Raw genomic sequence first — 24284 nt, 5'->3', positions numbered from 1 at the left:
CTGTGTGCCCAATTCTGAGCATTTTGTTTCTCAAAATTAAGGTACAGGGGACACACGGCCAAAACACATGCCCATGGGATAGACACACGCCCGTGTGGACAAAATAAAGGCTATTTACCAAGCCATTTTCCACCCTTATTCACACATACATATACATCAATTCAATGGCACAAAACAAAATATACTAAGGCAACCAAAACACCCACAATTATGACCAACACATGCCAATACAATAGCAACATCTATCATACTTACAATATTCATTATGCTCTAAATCAATCATGCAAATTTCACATTCATTAAGCCTCAATTTACTGCTTTCAAGACACCTAATTATGCACAAATTTATCATCTCCTAAATATATCATATTTCCAAACATTTCACATTCATGCTATGAATCACATTCCATCATCCATGGTACGTGATATTCGCGACAGGTTTTAAATATTTATAATTAATCGTTCTTGAAACTAACTATTATCAAGATGAAGACAAGTGTACCTATCGAACAGTAGTATAGCTTTAGCAAGACCGGATTGTCGAACCCAAAGGAACCAAGAGTACTAGTAATTACCTTCTTTTTATTATCTAGCCTAAAAATTAAGGGATTTGTTTATCTAAACTAATTAACTAAACTAAGAGTGCACAAAGAGAAATTGGGGAAAAGCTTTTGGGAAAATTCGATTGATTAAGACAATACCCAAGGAAAAATCCACCTAGACTTCACTTGTTATTTGACTCTGAACCAGACGATTTATTCATTTGACTTGATCCGTAGAAATCCCTAAGTTATATTATTATCTCTCTCGAGACTAATAACGTCTAACCCTAGGTTGATTAATTGAAATCTCTTTCTAATTAACACCTAGTGTTGCATTAACTTGATCTATGGATCCCCTTATTAGGCTTCACCCTAATCCGAAAAAATCTTATCACCCTATCTCTAGGTGTGCAATCAACTCCGCTTAATTATGAAAAATTTACTCTTAGACAGGGTCTATTCCTCCTCTAAATAAGAGCATTAACTTGAATCAATATCCTGGAATATCAAAACAAGAATTAAGAACATATAATTAAGAACAAGTCAAATATTTATCATACAATTCAGATAATAATAATAAGATCCATCTTAGGTTTCATTCCCCTTAGGTATTTAGGGGGTTTAGTTCATACTTATGAAAGAAAACATTTCAAAAGCATAAAGATAACAAAACATAAGAAAACCCAAAACTCCTGAAGGAACTTAAAGGGAGATCTTCAGTCTTGATGATGAATCCCGCTTCTGAGATGGATCAATTGGCTTTCCTTGAGTAATTCCCTACTTCCTACTCCGCGTCCTCTTCTTAAGTGCCTCCTTAGGTGTTTAAATAGGCTTTAGAATGCCTAAGAGCCCTCAAAATTGGCCTTTTTCCGAATAGAGTTATACTTGGGCTCGGCAGGGACATTCTCGTGTGCGATTACTCCAGCCCGTGGTCAAGGCTGTTGAATAGACACGGGCTTGTAGTCTACCCGTGTAAGTCGTGCTTCGATCCTGCCAAAGAGACACGGCCGTGTGACACGGCCGTGTGAGGAAGTCCAGGCTATGTTAATTCCTCATGTGGGTCAATTTTCTCCGTTTTCGGCCCGTTTCTTGCTCTTTTTACTCTCCTATGCTCACCTAAGTATAAAACATGAAATTAAAGAATTAGGAGCAGTGAATTTTCCAAATCTAAGGAGAAACCATCCATAAATGTGCTAAGCATGGGATAAAAGCATGTATAAATTACGATTTATCAAATACCCCCACACTTAAGCGTTTGCTTTTCCTCAAGCAAAATCCTCAACTCACAATCAAAATAAATTCTTCTCAATTTATAATCCCTATCAATAATATCTTAAAATAATCCATAAGTATTCATACATTGAAAATTCAACTAAAAGTACATCAAAGTTTCAAACATTCCAAGTTGGGCATCTTATCACGAAAACATAGGTGTCTTCCTTTATCTAAGTGATTACTTTTGATCAAAATATCACAGAATTTTAACGTCCTCACTAAAGATTCACTCAAATCACTTGAGGTGTTTAAGGACATCAAATAAAGCACTCATTAGTTAGTATGAAAAATTATTACCATAGGCTTGCATGAAAATCAAATCTCCACCACTAGATATTGAGATGATACATCAATCAAAAAGGTCTTTAGAGGGTTGTAACGTGGCTTTGGTTAGGGGGTGTGGTCACAAGCTGAAAGAAAAGGTTAGAATCGAGATTGAATTGAAGAAATCACCTAACTAGAAAAATAACTAATTATCAGCTGAATACAAGTGAGCTTCTTCTCAGAATATGGAATTAACACTCAAGCTCAAGAATGACGAATTACTACTAATATGTATGTAAGTATATATATGTATATATTAGAACAAGTCAAATAACATAGAACTTAATTTTTGCAACTAAGAATAAAACATAGCTAAGCAATTAATTCAAATCAAATCTCGACAAAAATAGGGATCAAATTAGGGGATTTCAACAATAATGGGTTATGGGTTAATATTAAGGGTAAATCAATTAGTGGCTTGTCAGGCTCAAAGGGGTTTACTAAGGGTTAATTATGAAGGTAGGCTTTTGTAGAGTGAGTGGGTTAAACTTAAGTGCCTTTATCATCTTAACATATCAAATCTAATGGTGTGGTCTTGACATGCATAATCAAGCAAGTTCTAGAATAACAAATCAATACTGACGCACTCATAATAAAAGTGAGCATGAAAGAAATAAAATATGCTTTAAAGGCTCAAGATCTCACAAAAATTATGGCTTTTGATGTTTAAACTTGTGAATTTCAACTCATGATAATACCTAAACTTAGGGAAACAACCTAAAAGTTTATAATTCTTCCAAAATCAACTTATCATGCTTGATTCCCCAATGTCTTAAAGTTTAAACAATCAATGGATAAATGCCTATATTTTAATTCAAGACATATCAATAAAAATCATAAATTAATTAAAATTCATTCTAATAGTGATATGAATGATTCACGAGAGAATAAGACAAAATTTAGGGATTTCTAATGTGATATGAAAGACCCCCCACACTTAAGATGTACATTGCCCTCAATGTATAAAGATAGATATATTGAAAAATATAGATAAATAATCATAAGATAGGGAGAGAAGTGAAACTTCCTGAATGATGAATAAACTTTTTGATTTGAAGTTATGGAGAATAATCGGCCAAGGTAATGATGAGAGTGGAGGAGGATACTCCGGTGGTGGTAGAGGTTCATTAGTCCATAAGTCCTTCGCCATTGGAGTTTTTTAGTTCCTATTTGATGATGAGCTTTGGAGCTCTTTATGACTGTGATAAAATCAGGAACTCTTTAGGAAATATAATGGAGCATAATTACTCGTAATGAAATAGCCGAAAATAAAAATTGTAAAAACTCAAGATAAAATAGTATTAAAAGGAAATAAAAAGTAATTTCAAAATATAAAGATAAAAATAAAATAAATAATAGGTGTTTATAGAGAAATTGAGGCACACGGCCGTAGGGCACGCCCGTGTGCCTTCATTTCAGCCCGTGCATTTCATGGTCTTTGAAATTGGGCGCATTAGTGTACACGGCCATGTTACACGGCCGTGTCAATCTCCGTTCGCTTCTCCCACGCTCGTGTATGCAGGCACATGCCCGTGTTATTTTGACAGGCTCGACCACGGTCGGTGGCCACGGTCGTGTTGCTCGCCCGTGTTAGTTTGGCAGGATTGCCCACGGCCATGTCGCACGGTCGTGGAAACTTTATCGGATCCCGTGTTGGGGAAATATTTTTGTTCTATTTTCACACGGCAGTGTTGCATCCCGTGGTATGTGCATGGCCTACGACACGCCCGTGTGCCTGGCCGCATGGTTCTGAATATCCTGTGTTCAGTGACTCAGTTAGTGAATTAAATGTTAAAGACTAAAATTTAAAGAAGTTAACACCGTTAGTGTTCGGGGTGCCTCCCGAGAAGCTCTTGTTTATAGTCTATGCTCGACTCTACCTCTCTGGTGTGTGATCATGGTGGCTCGAGGAGTTTACACTCTTCATCCCTGCTATCAACTTTATCAATATACGGTTTAAGACGAGTATTGTTTACCTTAAAAATTCCAAATTTGGGGTGAATTACCTCGACTGTACCATATGGGAAAATACTGAGTACTGTGAGAGGAATTTCTTCATTAGGTCCAGAAGTGGTAATGCAAGGATCTGCTGCATCTAGTAGTACTTTGTCTCCAACCTTAAGTTGATTTGGTGATGTATTGAGCTCGTCCTAGCTCAGTTTCGATTTATCGAGTGTTCTCGATTTCTGTGCCCACCATTCATCTAGTTCCTCAATTTGTAGCCTTCGTTCTTCATAGATAGGTCCTTTGTTGTTGCTTGAACATCGCTCTTGTAGGTTCTTCGAACTTATTTCCTGCAAAGTAGGTTGCACCACATGGTCAGTTTTAGTAGAATGATTTATACAACCACCTTCAATTTTCAATGTGTTACTCGAATTACGAGCTTGAAGGGTGATTGTTTTGTCTCCCACACAAAGTGTGAGTTCACCTGTGCCAACATCAATTATTGTTCTAGCGGTTGCTAAAAAGGGCCTCCCTAAAATTAAAGGAACATTACTATCCTCTTCTATGTCTAGAACAATGAAATCAACTGAGAATATAAATTTTTCAATTTTAATGAGTACATCTTCAATAATCCCCCTAGGAAATCTGATTGTTTTATCGGCTAATTGAATACTCATCCTAGTTTGTTTGGGTTTCCCAAGACCTAGTTGTTTAAACATTTTGTAAGGCATGACATTGATACTAGCCCCTAAATTAGCCAAAGCATTATTTACATCTAGGCTACCAATTAAACAGGGAATCGTAAAACTCCTTGGATCTTTTAATTTGTTGGCCAGCTTATTCTGTAGTATGGCTGAGAAAATAGCATTTAATTCCATATGCGACGCCTCATACAACTTCCACTTATTTGTTAAAAGCTCCTTTAAAAATTTGACTGCGTTTGGCATCTACGAAAGAGCTTCAATAAACGGTAAGTTAATATGTAACTTCTTTAATAATTTAAGGAATTTACCAAATTATTCTTCTGTACGGTCTTTCCTTGTCGCGTTTGGGTATGGAACACGAGGTTTGTACTTTTTACTTACTGGTTTCTGGTCATTGTGGTCCACCTTACCCTTACCTTTACTTACCACAGTTTCTTGCCTCTGTTCTGGTTCAGTTACAACTAACCCTTCCTCATCTTGAATGGTAATTGCATTGATTTGCTCCGTTGGGTTAGATCCAATGTTACTCGGTAGGCTACCTTATGGTCATTCAGATATCAATTTAGAGAGCTGACCTATCTGAGTTTCGAGCCCTTGGATCGATGCTTGTTGATTTTTAAGTGCTGTCTTAGTATTCTGAAAATGAGTTTCTGACACCGAGATAAATTTTGTTAGCATCTCCTCAAGGTTCGGCTTTTTCTCTTCTTGGTAGGGTGGTTGTTGGAAACCTGGAGGTAGTGGTGGTCGTTGATTTCCTTGGCCTCCCCGTGAGAAATTTGGGTGGTTCCTCCAACCTGCATTGTAAGCATTACTATAAAGATTATTTTGAAATCGAGGATTATTACCCATGTAATTTAACTGCTCGTTCTCCATGTTGTGGCCATAGGGTAGGTAATCTAGATTGTTCGATCCACCTCCACTTGCTTCGCACTGTATTACTGGGTGAACCTGTGAAGAACTAAGAAAACTGTGAATTTTCTTATTCAAGAGTTCTACTTGATTAGAGAGCATGGTGACCGAATCGACGTTATAAATGCCGGCTACTTTTGTTGGCTTTGTCCTCATGACTTGCCACTGATAATTATTCAGTGACATCTCTTCTATAAATTCATAAGCATCTTCAGGTATTTTATTATTGATAGTCCCACCAGCGGCTGTATCAACCATTTGTCGAGTCAAAGGATTCAGGCCATTATGAAACATTTGAACCTGTAGCCAGAGTGGTAACCCATGGTGAGGGCATCTTCTCAAGAGGTCCTTGTATCTCTCCCATGCATCGTAGAGTGTTTCTAAATCTATCTGCACAAAAGAAGAGATATCATTACGTAATTTAGCTGTTTTAGTCGATGAAAAATATTTTAATAAAAACTTTTCAGTCATTTGTTCCCAAGTAGTGATTGACCCTCGTGGTAACGAATTCAACCACTGTTTAGCTTTGTTTCTCAATGAAAAAGGGAATAACCGAAGGCGAATGGCATCATCAGAAACACCATTAATTTTAAATGTATCACATAGTTCCAAAAAGTTTGCCAAGTGAGCGTTGGGATCTTCGTCCTGCAAACCATCAAACTGAACAAATTGCTGTATCATTTGAATTGTGTTAGGTTTCAGTTCAAAAGTATTTGCAGTTTAGGTTTCAGTTCAAAAGTATTTGCAGCTACAGCAGATCTCACTATGCTTGATTCAGTTCCTGTTAAAGAAGGTTTAGTATAATCATACATATTGCGTGGAGCAGGATTCTGATTAGCAGCAATCATAGGAGGTAGCAGATTTTCTTGGTTTTCAGCCATGTCCTCAGTTGTGGTTGAAGTATCGTCCTCTTGCTCTTCCTCTGTGTATCGTAAGCTTCGCCTTATTTTTCTTCAGTTTCTACGAACTGTGCGATCGATCTCACTATCAAACAGTAATGGTCCCAATGGGTTTCTTCTAGTCATACACTATAAAAACCTGCCAGGAATGAATAAAAGAAAAATTAGAAAAGAAAATAAAAATTTAAATTGCAAATAAAGTAGAATGGATAAAGTAATAAAAATCGAGTGTTCCTAATATCCTAGTTCCCCGGCAACAGCGCCAAAAACTTGGTAGGTGATATTCGCGACAGGTTTTAAATATTTATAATTAATTGTTCTTGAAACTAACTATTATCACGATGAAGGCAAGTGTACCTATCGAATAGTAGTATAGCTTTAGCAAGACCGGATTGTCGAACCCAAAGGAACCAAGAGTATTAGTAATTACCTTCTTTTTATTATCTAGCCTTAAAATTAAGGGATTTGTTTATCTAAACTAATTAACTAAACTAAGAGTGCACAGAGAGAAATTGGGGAAAAGCTTTTGGGAAAATTCGAATGATTAAGACAATACCCAAGGAAAAATCCACCTAGACTTCACTTGTTATTTGACTCTGAATCAGACTATTTATTCATTTGACTTGATCCGTAGAAATCCCTAAGTTATATTATTATCTCTCTCGAGACTAATAACGTCTAACACTAGGTTAATTAATTGAAATCTCTTTCTAATTAACACCTAGTGTTGCATTAACTCGATCTATGGATCCCCTTATTAGGTTTCACCCTAATCCAGAAAAATCTTATCACCCTATCTCTAGGTGTGCAATCAACTCCGCTTAATTATGAAAAATTTACTCTTAGACAGGGTCTATTCCTCCTCTGAATAAGAGCATTAACTTGAATCAATATCCTGGAATATCAAAACAAGAATTAAGAACACATAATTAAGAACAAGTCAAATATTTATCATACAATTCAGATAATAATAACAAGATCCATCTTAGGTTTCATTCCTCTTAGGTATTTAGGGGGTTTAGTTCATACTTATGAAAAAAAACATTTCAAAAGCATAAAGATAACAAAACATAAGAAATCCCAAAACTGCTGAAGGAACTTGAAGGGAGATGTGACAGCCCTAAAGTGACCCTAGTCGGAAAGCGGTCTCGGGACCGCTAGACCGAGTCACCAAATTATTTGGATGTGATAATTATTGCCTAAAATATGTGAATATAAATGTGTGAAAGTTTTAAGCTTCAATTTAGTTAATTGCATGTGAATTTAGTTGATAGGACTTATGTGAGAAAATTTAGAAATGTGCTAGGCAAATGCAAGTGGCCTAATAGTGCATGTAATCAAAGGGGTGGACTTGCATGTCAATTTCCCCCCATTTAAGTACTAGTGGCCGGTCATGACAAGGGATGATGGGCAAAACATGTCATGAAACATGTTGTGTTAATGGAAAAATAAAATAAGAAGCATGGGCAAAACATGTCATGAAACATGTTGTGTTAATGGAAGAATAAAATAAGAAGCATGGGCAATAAACTAATAAGAAATTGAAGGAAGAAAACAAAGAGAAAAAAATGTGTTCATCATTCTCATGCATGACCAAAAAAAAAGAAGAGAAAAGCTCTCATGTTGTTCTTGGCCGAATAGGAGAAAGAAAAAGAAGGAAAAAGAGCTTTGAGGAAATCGGCTATGGTGGTTTGATAGACTAAGGTATGTTTGATGATGTTCCATGAGATGCATGCATGTTTTAGTAGTTAGCTTGAGTTCTAAATAGCCCATGGTTCAAATCTTTACTATGTCATGGAGATGATATTCGGCCAAGGTGGATTGGTGTTGATATCATTTGCATGCTAAAAGTGAAGCTTTGTAATGGTGCATGTGATGGTGGATTGATGATTCTTGAATCTTCTTTTTAGCATTTTTGAGTGAGACATTAAGTTCTTTGTTTAACCATGACAAAAAATTGAAATGGTATGGTGTTGTGATGCAATCGGCCCCAACATAGACATGTATGTTCGGCCACATGAATAAGTACATAAGTTATGTGTATGTTCGGCCATAGGTAGCCTATTGATGGCTTTAGCTTGACTTAGAAAATTCGGCTAAGGGGAAATATTAGCTAGTATGTTGAATTCGATTCGTGATTTCGTACATATGTGACTCTAGTGTCTAATGTATATATGGGCTAAGTACCTTGAGCTTCTCTTTTGATGTTCGAATGAATTGTATTAAATTGCTTGATGTGATTAAAAATGCGTATGACCATTGTGTATTTGAGCTAAAAGGTGGCCATATGACCTATCAAACTCCTTGTCATATTCGGCCATAAGCTAGCAAAATGAGACTTTAATGAGTTAAATTTGTTTGAATTAAGCTCAAGAGCAAAGGGGAACTAAATCCGATAAAGGGAAGGAAAAAGTGGTCGAATAGCCGTCGAAACCGTTCGACAACATCCGAGGTAAGTTCTTGAGTAATAGAGCTTAAATTATTATTTGATTAGATCATGTTTTAAGCAAATCAAAATCGTGCTCTTTGTGTGTGGCTATTGAGCCGAAATGGCAAGAGTGATAAGTGTCTTGTGTTTGAGTTTTGCTAATGAAAATGAAATACGAATGTGTCATGATTTATTCTTAAATGTGCATGGTTATTCGAATGATGTCCGGGCTAAGTCCCGAAGGCTTTGTGCTAAGTGACCATATCCGAACTAAGATCCGAAGGCATTTGCGCGAGATACTAATTCCGGGCTAAGCCCGAAGGCATTGGTGCGAGTTACTAAATCCGGGTTAAGTCCTGAAGGCATTTGTGCGAGTTACTAAATCCGGGTTAAGTCCCGAAGGCATTTGTGCGAGTTACTATAACCGGGCTATGTCCCGAAGGCATTTGAACGAGTAGCTATATCTGGTTAAATTCCGAAGGTACGTGATTTGGGAATGAATGATCTTGCTGTAAAAATTTCAGTTAATACGCTTGTAACATCCCAACATTGAGGTATGTTTCGTATGTGCTTTGAATTAGTTGAGCCCTTACAAATAAGTATTCGCTCAGTTGATAAATGAGCTACCGGCCTTTGACTAAGTTGATCTTTGTGTATGAATAAAAGGGTTGGTAATGTGAAGTAAGTATGATATTGAAAATTTGTGCATATGAAATTATCCGTTTAGCTACATGAATGCTATACTTTGGTTGTGTCTAAATTCTTTGCTTAAAACTTACTAAGCATTTAATGCTTACTCCGTTTCTTTGATTCTCTGTTTTATAGATTTTGGTTCTTCAGCTATCGGACTCGGGATTTTGAAGTCAAAGTCGCCCACACTATCAAAGCCCCCTTTTGGTACAATTTTGGTTGAACTTCAAAATGGCATGTATAGGACTACCCTTTTTGTTGTGGGTCATGGACCCTTTGGATTTGTATAATTTTGGATAGCCATGCGAAAATGGCTTATATATGTTTGAGCATAATGTTATACTCATTTGGTATGGATATGCTTAACAAGGATTGGCCATGGGAATGGTTAATCACTATCATAATTTGTGCTATTTATGCTAAAAGGGCTAGTTGAATCATAGAAACTATGAAATAGGTAAAGTCTACCTTAAAGGCAGATGCTGACAGCAGCAGTGATGTAGATTTGGAAAATCACTAAAAATAGTAGGAATGGAATTAAATAGTGAATAAATTATGAAAACGAACCTTGATGAATCTATTTTCATAGGAAAGTAACGAAACGTTCATATGAACAGTATATTATGAGATGCTAAAGTTTTCGTGAGACAGGACCAGAACGGTTTCTGGATTCCCTGTTCCTACTTTGGAAATTCATTATAAATTAACCAGAGATAATTAGAAGTCATACCATATATGAATAGATTCCTTTTTGATTCTAGTTTCTATAGAAACAAACGAAATCAGTATTGAAGCCCTGTACAGGGAGATATCCAAGTCATAATGCGCAAAGGTCAGTGTAGTCGATCCCTGTAACATGGGAGAATTTGACTAATAAACTGTACTAATTGGCCCGACCAAAAATTCTAGAAAAAAATTTGTAGATGCATATATGAGTCTAGTTTCAGGGAAAAATCACGAAGCTGATTTTCGAGTTGTGAAACTCAAGATATGATTTTTAAGGTGACAGTGACGCAGTTAGCCAGCTTGCCTGGAAAATTTAAAATGGATTGTGCAAAGAAGTGATTTAAGTCTGCAAACCCCTCGTGTCCGACTCCGGCGACGGACTCGGGTATGGGGTGTTACAATTTTATTGGTATCAGAGCTACGGTTTAGTCGATTCTAGGACTACCGTAATGCGTTGGGTCTAGCTATACATGCCATTTTATGTGATTATTTGATAGTGTGGTGATTTCTGACATTTGCAAATGTGTTTATTTATAGTAATGGATCCCGATCCCGACCGAGCGGTAGCTGATGATCTTGAGAGTGTAGCGCCTGCTCCCACACAAGGGACAGCACCGGTGGACTCTCAACCTAATGCTAGTAACCCGAATGATGAAGCTAGACAAGCTTTCTATAGCGTGATGAATGATTGGTTCAACCAATACATTCGAACTAATACGGCTGTTCCACAACCTCCATTCCCGACAAATACCACCCCCGCACCTACCATACCTCCTGTAACTGACTAAATAAGGTCAAATAAGCCCCCAGTTGACAGAATCTGAAAACATGGGGCTACTGAATTTAAAGCCACTGACAGCGATGATGCCGAGCAAGCGGAATTTTGGTTGGACAACACTATCCGGGTACTAGATGAACTATCTTGCACACCCGATGAGTGCCTAAAGTGTACTATCTCCTTGCTACGTGATTCTGCCTACTATTGGTGGAATACGTTGACTTCTGTTGTGCCTAGAGAGCAAGTAACTTGGGAGCTTTTCCAAACCGAGTTTCGAAAGAAGTATATCAGTCAGAGATTCATTGACCAAAAACGGAAGGAATTTCTTGAACTCAAACAAGGTTCCATGTCGGTTACCGACTATGAACGAAAATTTGTGAGGCTTAGCTAGTACGCACGAGAATGCATTTCCTCAGAAGCCGTGATGTGTAAACATTTCGAGGATGGGCTGAATGACGATATAAAGCTGTATGTAGGCATTTTGGAAATTCGAGAATTTGTGGCACTTGTCGAGCGAGCTTGCAAGGCCGAGGAGCTCAGTATGGAAAAAAGAAAAGCTAAGGTGGGAGCAAAGGAGTTTCGTAAGAGGTCTTCGGGGAAGCCCTTCCCACAGTCATCGAAGAAATTTAGAGATGGCTTAGGCCGATCTAGAGACACTTCAGGCTTTTCTAGACGAGATCGCGATCGACCCCCTGTGGATGCACGAGTCACTTCGGTCGCTAGTGTTGGAAATGATCGTCGGGACAGAGCAGAGTGCCAGTATTGTGGTAAATGGCATTCGGGGAGTTGTAGATTCCATGATCGCTCCTGTTACAAGTGCGGATCAGCTGACCACTTCATTAAGGATTGCCCGAGGTTGTCTGAACAGAATATAAATCAAAGCGAGAAACCGGGTGCTACCACTGTTCAAGGTAGACCATCTAGAAATACGGGCAATGCTAGGGGTGGTCAGAGAGGATCTAGAGATGCTACGACCAGATCCGAGGCTCGCGCTCCTGCTAGGGCTTATGCTATACGCGCACGCGAGGATGCTTCCTCGCCAGATGTTATTACCGGTACTTTTACTCTCTTTGATACTAATGTGATTGCTTTGATTGACCCTGGTTCTACTCATTCTTATATATGCGAAACCTTAGCATCCAGTAAGACTTTACATATTGAATCTACTGAGTTCGTAATTCGGGTGTCAAATCCCTTGGGTCGTTACGTGCTTGTCGACAAAGTGTGTAAGAAATGCCCCCTAGTAATTCGAGATTCCTGTTTTCCAGCGGACTTGATGCTTTTGCCGTTTGATGAATTTGATGTTATTCTTGGTTTGGATTGGTTGACCGCGCATGATGCGGTTGTGAATTGCAAAAGCAAGACTATTGATTTGAGGTGCGCAAATAATGAGATAATCCGAGTTGAGTCTACGGACTTAAGGGGGTTGCCAGCTGTAATATCAGCAATGTTGGCCTAGAAATATGTAAGAAAAGGGTGCGAAGCATACCTTGCGTATGTACTTGATGACAAAGAATTAGAAAAGAAACCCGAATCTGTGCCGGTGGTTTGTGAATACCCGGATGTTTTTCCTGAAGAATTACCGGGTTTACCACCTGTTCGGGAGGTAGAGTTTGGTATTGAGCTTGTACCTGGAACTACGCCAATTTCGATAGCTCCGTATCGTATGACACCAACCGAGTTAAAAGAATTGAAAGCTCAGTTGTAAGAGTTGACGGATAGAGGTTTCGCTCGACCAAGTTTCTCACCTTGGGGTGCACCAGTTTTGTTCGTGAAAAAGAAGGACGGAACCATGAGGTTGTGCATTGACTATCGTCAACTGAATAAAGTGACGATAAAGAATAAATGTCCATTACCGCGTATTGATGATTTGTTTGATCAACTAAAGGGAGCCTCAGTGTTTTCAAAGATAGATTTGAGATCGGGTTATTATCAGTTGCGGATTCGAGATTCGGACGTACCCAAAACTGCTTTCAGAACGAGGTACAGTCACTACGAGTTCTTAGTGATGCCATTCGGGCTCACTAATGCCCCTGCGGTATTTATGGATTTGATGAATCGGATCTTCAGACAGTATTTGGACCGGTTCGTAGTTGTGTTCATTGATGACATCTTGGTCTATTCAGGAGATGAGACCGAACATGCTGAGCACCTGAGATTAGTGTTGCAAATTTTGCGGGATAAGCAGTTATATGCTATGTAACACCCCGAACCCGAGACCGTCACCGGAGTCGAACACGAGGTGTTAACAGACTTTTTTAAAATTTTCCAGACACTGCCAATCTGCGTAAGTCGCTTTAAAAATCATATCTTGAGTTTCACAACTCGAAAATCAGTTTCGTGATTTTTCCCTGAAACTAGACTCATATGCCCATCTACATATTTTTTTCTAGAATTTTTGGTCGGGCCAATTAGTACAGTTTATTAGTCAAAGTCTCCCATGTTACAGGGATCGACTACACTGACCCTTGCGCATTACGAATTGGATATCTCCCTGCACGGAGCTTCAATACTGATGTCGTTTGTTTCTATAGAAACTAGGCTCAGAGAGGAATCTGTACATATATGGCATGACTCGTAATTATCTCTGGTTAATTTATAATAAATCTCCAAAGTCGGAACAGGGAATCCAGAAACCGTTCTGGTCCTGTCCCACGAGAACCTCAATAACTCTTAACATACTGTCCATATGATCGTTTCATTACTTCCCTATGAAAATAGATTCATCAAGGTTCGTTTACATAATTTATTCATTATTTAATTCCAATCATACTATTTTTAGTGATTTTCCAAATCTACATCACTGCTGCTGCCAACATCTGCCTTTAAGGTAGACTTTACCTATTTAATAGTTTCCATGATTCAACTAGCCCCTTTAGCATGAATAGCACAAATTATGATAGTGATTAACCATTCCATACCAAATGATTATAACATTATGCTCAAACATATGTAAGCCATTTTCGCATGGCTATATACATTAACCAAAATATTCTTCCGCCACTAGTCTATTTTATACATGCCATAAGACAATCCAAAACATAGCAGTACCAAACCGTGGATAGTGATAGTGTGACTAGTTGCTGACGATCCCCGAGCCTGTAGCTTCGCAATGAGATCTATAAAACAGAGGAAACAGAGTAAACGGAGTAAGCATTACAATGCTTAGTAAGTTTTAAGCAGTGGCAATAGATAACAATCAAATTATAACATAGTTGTTCGTATTTTTATTTCACTCTTCCTTCGGGCATACCATCCCTTTTCCGAATACGCACGTCTCATCATATACAATAGGCAGATAAACTTTCACGTAAAAGTGAGCTCATGTGACATAGATATATCGTATGATTTCCCATCACCTCTCACACTGATCCGATATCACATAATCATAAGAGTAGACTCATAGATTGCTCTCACATGCATCACATAACTACCTTATGATTTAGTGCAATCAAGCTCACATATAAACTTGGAGTACATACCTGTTTAACCTTTCGCATTGAATATATTTATAAGCAACTCTTATTACGAAGTCTTACCCGGACATAATCTCCACACGAAGTTATCGAGTCTTACCCGGACAAAATTCCCACACGCAGTCATCGGGTCTTTAGAGCCCGGATATAGTACGAGCACGAAGCTTACGGACATTAATCAGTGATAATATTCTCGCATAAAGCCTGCGGGGTTTTAACCCGGATATAGTACTGACACAAATGCCCTTCGGGACTTATCACATTTATACACTTTCACATTCATCACATCGGCCATTAGGCCTTATCTCACATACACATGCTCACATTTATCACATTGGCCACTCGGCCTTATCACACATACACATGTTCACATTCATCACATTGGCCATTCGGCCTTGTCACACATATACATGTTCACTTTCATCACATTGGCCATTCGGCTTTATCACACATATACATGTTCACTTTCATCACATTGGCCATTCGGTCTTATCACACATACACATGTTCACTTTCATCACATTGGCCATTCGGCCTTATCACACATATACATGTTCACTTTCATCACATTGGCCATTCGGCCTTATCACATATACACATGTTCACTTTCATCACATTGGCCATTCGGCCTTATCACACATACACATATACTATCATGTACAGACTTGGGCTTGACCGAATCTACATCCATCACTTTCCAATGAATAATTCAATTTTACGCCATACTATCATTTCATATTCGAATTATCATAAGCTTACAATATCACGATTTAGAATTCAAGTATGGGTTTAATCAATAGCTTATGAGTAACTAAAACAAGTTTTATCCATGTTTACAACAACATCACATATTCACTACGAGCTGTTTTTCCTGAGCAATGGTCACTAAATTGTTTATAAATGGAGCTACAAAACTCCAAATCACTTGCCGTTAATTTTTCCTGAATATAGACTCGTATATCTTCCATCCATGAAATTTCCAGAATTTTAGGTTGGGCCAATCAACACCAGATTTTTCTTAAGTTTTCCCCTATTTCACTGTTTGACTAATCTGACCACTCTTCACTACGAATCAAATTTCTCATTATCAGAAATTCCTTTGTTTACACGGTTTCTTTTATAAGAAACTAGACTCATTAAGCTTTAATTTCATGTCTCATTCAGCCTCTAATTCAAATCCATGAATTTATGGTGATTTTCTGAATTCATGTTACTGCTGCTGTCCTGAGCAGGTTTATCACAATTTTACTCTTCTGACATATCCTTTCAGCACTTCATAATATCATATCCATTTGGCAACATATCATATCAATAACTTACCTATACTTCATAATAACCATTAGGCTATATGCATAAAGATTTACAATAGAGTTATGATTCTTTTAATATGTGCTTAACATATCATACTCAATCACATTATAGGCATTAATACTTAAAACTTACCTCGATTGCTAATGTACGTCAATTCCGACTATTCGACCAATTTCCCTTTTTCCACGATCCGACTTTGTTTCCTTGAGTTCTTGAGCTAATGAACCAAATTTAAACTTATCACATCACTATTGTGTAAAACCACATTCGATTATATTATAATTCGGTTAACAAGAAATACACTTATTCCTTATAACATTTAGCTTCGAGATCACCACCTCAATCATCTCAAGTACCAAACATGCATTAATACGCTCTTTAGTACAATATAAAATAATCGTACACATCTTTAATCACCTTAAACAAATTACTAAGTATTATAGAAAATCAAAGCATACTCATCGTTAGTCTTATTCGGCCATCTCAATACGTTCTAAGTGACCATATGTATATACGTCTATACTAAAGTGTTTTACATTAATAACACCATATCAACAATGTATAATGCCGACCCCTTTAAACCAATTATCCATACAAATATTATTTGTACACATTTCCTTACCTAAATTTCACATTCGGCAACCACTTAATCAACTTAACAAATTTTTCTATACTTCAAAACCACAAGTAAATATCATAATTTGTATCATTACATCGATTAAACTAAATCATGCATTAGCTTTTAGCACATTCGGCCATTAAAGAGACAACCCAATTAACATTCAAACCTTTACAAGCTTAGATTTCCCAAGGCTGAATATCACATAAAAACCTTTAATACACATGCAAAGTTTACACTTTAACTAATTATGCATATACTAATAAACCGAATATTATTTAAACAACCATTTGAATAATTCTTTATCACATGTTCACAATCGGCATAACCATGTTACAAATTCAATACATAAAAATCTTCTTATCCAAGGCTATATTTGACCTATATGTATTTTCTTTACAACCATTCATCAACAATTAAGCACATGTTTAATGGCCGAATGCACATACCTCTTACTCATCCTTAACAGATTTTTTTTTATTATCCAGCTTCCATTTCCACTTAACTACGAACCATTTAAAATAATCAATATTTTACACATTGTCGAATGCATATATATATATTCATCCAAACTCATAATTTCACAAGCTTAGCCTCATTTAATGACTACTTGTTCATCAAGACATTAAACACATCATGTATAACATACAAAGCATCCTTAGCCAAAAAATACTATCACAAAACTTCCTTGGCCGAATGTCATCTTTTTCCATTAACTAGATTTTGCCATGGGCTTGCTTCAATACTTGAGACCACTCAAATAATATTCAAACTTAATCCTTCATTTCATTTCTCATTTTAGCACATATTTGGCTAATATATAAATATATGCTATCAATTTAATTACAATTATAAATTTTCAACTCAAACTCATTCTTTACCTCGTCTTTCACCTTAATTCAAATTCGGCAAGTATATAAACATATATTAGCAATTTAATTATAGCATTCCACAATTAAGCACAAGTTTCATACTTCACTTTAATAACCGAATGATATTTTACTCAAACTTGCCCCTCATAGCAAATTTAATTAGTCTATCCTCATCCATAAACACTTATCATCAAAACATCCACAATCTAATCCTTGAAGCCATGACCGAATGCTTTATGAAATAAATTCACAAAAATTAACATATGGGTCATGTTGTGAGCTTCAAAACTAACAACATTTCGCAAATATTAAAAATAAAATACATGAAATCTCACCTTAATTCCCAACACCAAATGACCGAGTGCCTTTGGTGTTCTTTCCTTTATACCCTAGCCGAATGCTCCAATCATCCATCAAAATTACAAATTTTAGCATGGGCTAAGTAAGAGTCATGATTATTTACCTAAAACAAGATCAAATTTCACAATTTGACATAATATACTAACCTTTTTAATGACTCAAGTGACCAAAAATTCTTCCCCTCCTTTGTTTCTTCTATTCGGCCATGTTGAACAACAAAGAAAGGATTTTGTTTTTCCTCCCCTTTCACAAGTCACGGCAATGGGGAGTAAGGGGGAGACAACTTTGGTTTCTCCTCCCACTCACCTCATGTTTTATCATTCTTAATTCATTCTTTTATTTTCTAAACTCATAGTGCTAATAAAAGAATTCATATTATCCTCAATGACCCATCCATGGCCGGCCACTACTCATTCATAAGGGATATTTGACATGCAAACCCTTTATTCATATGACATGCACTAATTGAGCCTTATAGATTAACTATCACATTTTAAAAGTGTCACACATAAGTCCCATCGACTAAATTCACATGCAATTTACTAAATCAAAGCTTAAAACTTTCACACATTCATATTCACATATAATAGTCATAAAATATGACGGCTAATTATTTTTATGACTTGATTTTGTGGTCCCGAAACCACTTTTCGACTAGGGTCAAATTAGGGGTGTCACAACTCTCCCCCCCTTAAGAAATTTTCGTCCCCGAAAATTTCTACCGATGCATAGTTTAGGATAACGTCTTCTTCTTGAATTATATCCACAAAGACATTAGCTCATTGATAGCAATTGTAATTCATTATTGATTTCACATCGGTCTATAAAGTCATTTTCTTATCTTAAAACAAATACATAAACATTTCTACAAGTATGCACAAATATCTCATTTTCTTGATTTCATAAGCAATAATCACTTAATTTAATTCATATATGCATTTCAAACACACATTAAGCACATATTAACATGTATAATTCACATCATCAACCCACATATTTGTAACCCACAATTTCATCCACGTATAAGCTGTAACCCAACCGAAAGTACACATATACTCAATATTCGACTTAACTCATTTCCGAAAGAAAAGTCAACTTCCACGTACCTGAACATTTAGTTCATTTAGCACATTCAATCATAGTTAACGTTACCCGTATACAGTCAAATAGGCATAAAGCCTAATAAAATACACTGGCATGTGATTTATTCTAGCGCATAACTCGTATATCCAAAATTATCAACATTCATCAAAAATTCTTTCAAACTTTCGAATGTCGAAACTTAACCAAAATAATTTCTTGAACAAGATTAACAAAATAGTGTCCATTCAGCAATAGCACATATAGCTCTTACAATGCCATATCCTAGATATGGTCTTACATCTTCTCACATATCGAGCCGATGCCATGTCCCAGACATGGTCTTACACACTATCTAAAATCAATGCCTTCGTCCCAAACGAGGTCTTACTTGAATTCCACTTCCCACACTTAGTGCCCACTGACCGATCTCGCACTCATAGTGCTCGGTTAAAGAAATTCGCACACACACAGTGCCTCTAATTATTCACATACATAGCGCTCTTATTCATTCGTTAATACACATTGATATGACTTAACCAAGTCTATAAACATCATGTATGTACACTTTTAAACATATCGTCTCGTTTAAATTTGAATTTGTATAGTAGTGAGCACTTAAACTTTGCTCAAACTACCGGCACGAAGCCTACTAGGCACGAAGGCCCGAATACACGTCACCAGCATGATTGCTCTTCGGGATTTAGCACGGATATATCACTAGCACGAATGCTCTTCGGAACTTAGCCCGGATACATCACTAGCACGAATGCTCTTCGGAACTTAGCCCGGATACATCACTAGCACGAATGCTCTTCGGAACTTAGTCCGGATACATCACTAGCACGAATGCTCTTCGGAACTTAGCCCGGATACATCACTAGCACGAATGCTCTTCGGAACTTAGTCCGGATACATCACTAGCACGAATGCTCTTCGGAACTTAGTCCGGATACATCACTAGCACGAATGCTCTTCGGAACTTAGTCCGGATACATCACTAGCACGAATGCTCTTCGGAACTTAGTCCGGATACATCACTAGCACGAATGCTCTTCGGAACTTAGTCCGGATACATCACTAGCACGAATGCTCTTCGGAACTTAGTCCGGATACATCACTAGCACGAATGCTCTTCGGAACTTAGCCCGGATACATCACTAGCACGAATGCTCTTCGGGACTTAGCCCGGATACATCACTAGCACGAATGCTCTTCGGAACTTAGCCCGGACATCATTCGAATAACCATGCACATTTAACAATAAATCATGACACATTAGTATTTCATTTACATTACTTGAATACAAACACAACATGCTTATCGACCATTTAACTTCCAGTTCTATAGCCACATACAAAAATCACATTTATAGTCATAACACTCCTTCAAAATTGCATCACTTATAACCTTATAATCCAATCCAAATCGAAATTCAAATACGAGTACATGATACGTACCTGATCAACTTAATAATTTAGGCATATCTAAATGAAGTTATATCGCAAATTCTCATAGTCAGAAGCTTGCTACAGCTCGATCGGGATCAAGGTTCATTACAATACAGCAAACACATTTTAATAGCCAAAAATCATCACACTATCATTTTATCACTTTATGGCATGTATAAATAGACTCACGCGTGCTACGTTAGTCCTAGAATCGACTAAACCGTAGCTCTGATACAAATAAAATGTAACACCCCGAACCCGAGACCGTCACCGGAGTCGAACACGAGGTGTTAACAGACTTTTTTAAAATTTTCCAGACACTGCCAATCTGCGTAAGTCTCTTTAAAAATCATATCTTGAGTTTCACAACTCGAAAATCAGTTTCGTGATTTTTTCCTGAAACTAGACTCATATGCCCATCTACATATTTTTTTCTAGAATTTTTGGTCGGGCCAATTAGTACAGTTTATTAGTCAAAGTCTCCCATGTTACAGGGATCGACTACACTGACCCTTGCGCATTACGAATTGGATATCTCCCTGCACGGAGCTTCAATACTGATGTCGTTTGTTTCTATAGAAACTAGACTCAGAGAGGAATCTGTACATATATGGCATGACTCGTAATTATCTCTGGTTAATTTATAATAAATCTCCAAAGTCGGAACAGGGAATCCAGAAACCGTTCTGGCCCTGTCCCACGAGAACCTCAATAACTCTTAACATACTGTCCATATGATCGTTTCATTACTTCCCTATGAAAATAGATTCATCAAGGTTCGTTTACATAATTTATTCATTATTTAATTCCAATCATACTATTTTTAGTGATTTTCCAAATCTACATCACTGCTGCTGCCAACATCTGCCTTTAAGGTAGACTTTACCTATTTAATAGTTTCCATGATTCAACTAGCCCCTTTAGCATGAATAGCACAAATTATGATAGTGATTAACCATTCCATACCAAATGATTATAACATTATGCTCAAACATATGTAAGCCATTTTCGCATGGCTATATACATTAACCAAAATATTCTTCCGCCACTAGTCTATTTTATACATGCCATAAGACAATCCAAAACATAGCAGTACCAAACCGTGGATAGTGATAGTGTGACTAGTTGCTGACGATCCCCGAGCCTGTAGCTTCGCAATGAGATCTATAAAACAGAGGAAACAGAGTAAACGGAGTAAGCATTACAATGCTTAGTAAGTTTTAAGCAGTGGCAATAGATAACAATCAAATTATAACATAGTTGTTCGTATTTTTATTTCACTCTTCCTTCGGGCATACCATCCCTTTTCCGAATACGCACGTCTCATCATATACAATAGGCAGATAAACTTTCACGTAAAAGTGAGCTCATGTGACATAGATATATCGTATGATTTCCCATCACCTCTCACACTGATCCGATATCACATAATCATAAGAGTAGACTCATAGATTGCTCTCACATGCATCACATAACTACCTTATGATTTAGTGCAATCAAGCTCACATATAGACTTGGAGTACATACCTGTTTAACCTTTCGCATTGAATATATTTATAAGCAACTCTTATTACGAAGTCTTACCCGGACATAATCTCCACACGAAGTTATCGAGTCTTACCCGGACAAAATTCCCACACGCAGTCATCGGGTCTTTAGAGCCCGGATATAGTACGAGCACGAAGCTTACGGACATTAATCAGTGATAATATTCTCGCATAAAGCCTGCGGGGTTTTAACCCGGATATAGTACTGACACAAATGCCCTTCGGGACTTATCACATTTATACACTTTCACATTCATCACATCGGCCATTAGGCCTTATCTCACATACACATGCTCACATTTATCACATTGGCCACTCGGCCTTATCACACATACACATGTTCACATTCATCACATTGGCCATTCGGCCTTGTCACACATATACATGTTCACTTTCATCACATTGGCCATTCGGCTTTATCACACATATACATGTTCACTTTCATCACATTGGCCATTCGGTCTTATCACACATACACATGTTCACTTTCATCACATTGGCCATTCGGCCTTATCACACATATACATGTTCACTTTCATCACATTGGCCATTCGGCCTTATCACATATACACATGTTCACTTTCATCACATTGGCCATTCGGCCTTATCACACATACACATATACTATCATGTACAGACTTGGGCTTGACCGAATCTACATCCATCACTTTCCAATGAATAATTCAATTTTACGCCATACTATCATTTCATATTCGAATTATCATAAGCTTACAATATCACGATTTAGAATTCAAGTATGGGTTTAATCAATAGCTTATGAGTAACTAAAACAAGTTTTATCCATGTTTACAACAACATCACATATTCACTACGAGCTGTTTTTCCTGAGCAATGGTCACTAAATTGTTTATAAATGGAGCTACAAAACTCCAAATCACTTGCCGTTAATTTTTCCTGAATATAGACTCGTATATCTTCCATCCATGAAATTTCCAGAATTTTAGGTTGGGCCAATCAACACCAGATTTTTCTTAAGTTTTCCCCTGTTTCACTGTTTGACTAATCTGACCACTCTTCACTACGAATCAAATTTCTCATTATCAGATATTCCTTTGTTTACACGGTTTCTTTTATAAGAAACTAGACTCATTAAGCTTTAATTTCATGTCTCATTCAGCCTCTAATTCAAATCCATGAATTTATGGTGATTTTCTGAATTCATGTTACTGCTGCTGTCCTGAGCAGGTTTATCACAATTTTACTCTTCTGACATATCCTTTCAGCACTTCATAATATCATATCCATTTGGCAACATATCATATCAATAACTTACCTATACTTCATAATAACCATTAGGCTATATGCATAAAGATTTACAATAGAGTTATGATTCTTTTAATATGTGCTTAACATATCATACTCAATCACATTATAGGCATTAATACTTAAAACTTACCTCGATTGCTAATGTACGTCAATTCCGACTATTCGACCAATTTCCCTTTTTCCACGATCCGACTTTGTTTCCTTGAGTTCTTGAGCTAATGAACCAAATTTAAACTTATCACATCACTATTGTGTAAAACCACATTCGATTATATTATAATTCGGTTAACAAGAAATACACTTATTCCTTATAACATTTAGCTTCGAGATCACCACCTCAATCATCTCAAGTACCAAACATGCATTAATACGCTCTTTAGTACAATATAAAATAATCGTACACATCTTTAATCACCTTAAACAAATTACTAAGTATTATAGAAAATCAAAGCATACTCATCGTTAGTCTTATTCGGCCATCTCAATACGTTCTAAGTGACCATATGTATATACGTCTATACTAAAGTGTTTTACATTAATAACACCATATCAACAATGTATAATGCCGACCCCTTTAAACCAATTATCCATACAAATATTATTTGTACACATTTCCTTACCTAAATTTCACATTCGGCAACCACTTAATCAACTTAACAAATTTTTCTATACTTCAAAACCACAAGTAAATATCATAATTTGTATCATTACATCGATTAAACTAAATCATGCATTAGCTTTTAGCACATTCGGCCATTAAAGAGACAACCCAATTAACATTCAAACCTTTACAAGCTTAGATTTCCCAAGGCTGAATATCACATAAAAACCTTTAATACACATGCAAAGTTTACACTTTAACTAATTATGCATATACTAATAAACCGAATATTATTTAAACAACCATTTGAATAATTCTTTATCACATGTTCACAATCGGCATAACCATGTTACAAATTCAATACATAAAAATCTTCTTATCCAAGGCTATATTTGACCTATATGTATTTTCTTTACAACCATTCATCAACAATTAAGCACATGTTTAATGGCCGAATGCAC

At 36.8% G+C, this 24284-nt stretch overlaps 1 non-coding gene across 1 annotated transcript; it reads left to right on the top strand.

The window, feature by feature from the left end:
- The first annotated feature begins 6014 nt into the window (after positions 1-6014).
- LOC121213164 (small nucleolar RNA R71) lies at positions 6015-6121 on the top strand. The gene has a single exon (XR_005908534.1). It is a non-coding gene; the product is annotated as a small nucleolar RNA R71 (small nucleolar RNA).
- Positions 6122-24284: the final 18163 nt, after the last annotated feature.

This window comes from Gossypium hirsutum, chromosome A13 (assembly GCF_007990345.1).
Source record: "Gossypium hirsutum isolate 1008001.06 chromosome A13, Gossypium_hirsutum_v2.1, whole genome shotgun sequence".
In the NCBI taxonomy this organism is placed as follows: Eukaryota; Viridiplantae; Streptophyta; class Magnoliopsida; order Malvales; family Malvaceae; genus Gossypium; species Gossypium hirsutum.
Note: the sequence above shows the minus strand (reverse complement) of the source record. Positions and strands in the feature narration are given on the sequence as shown.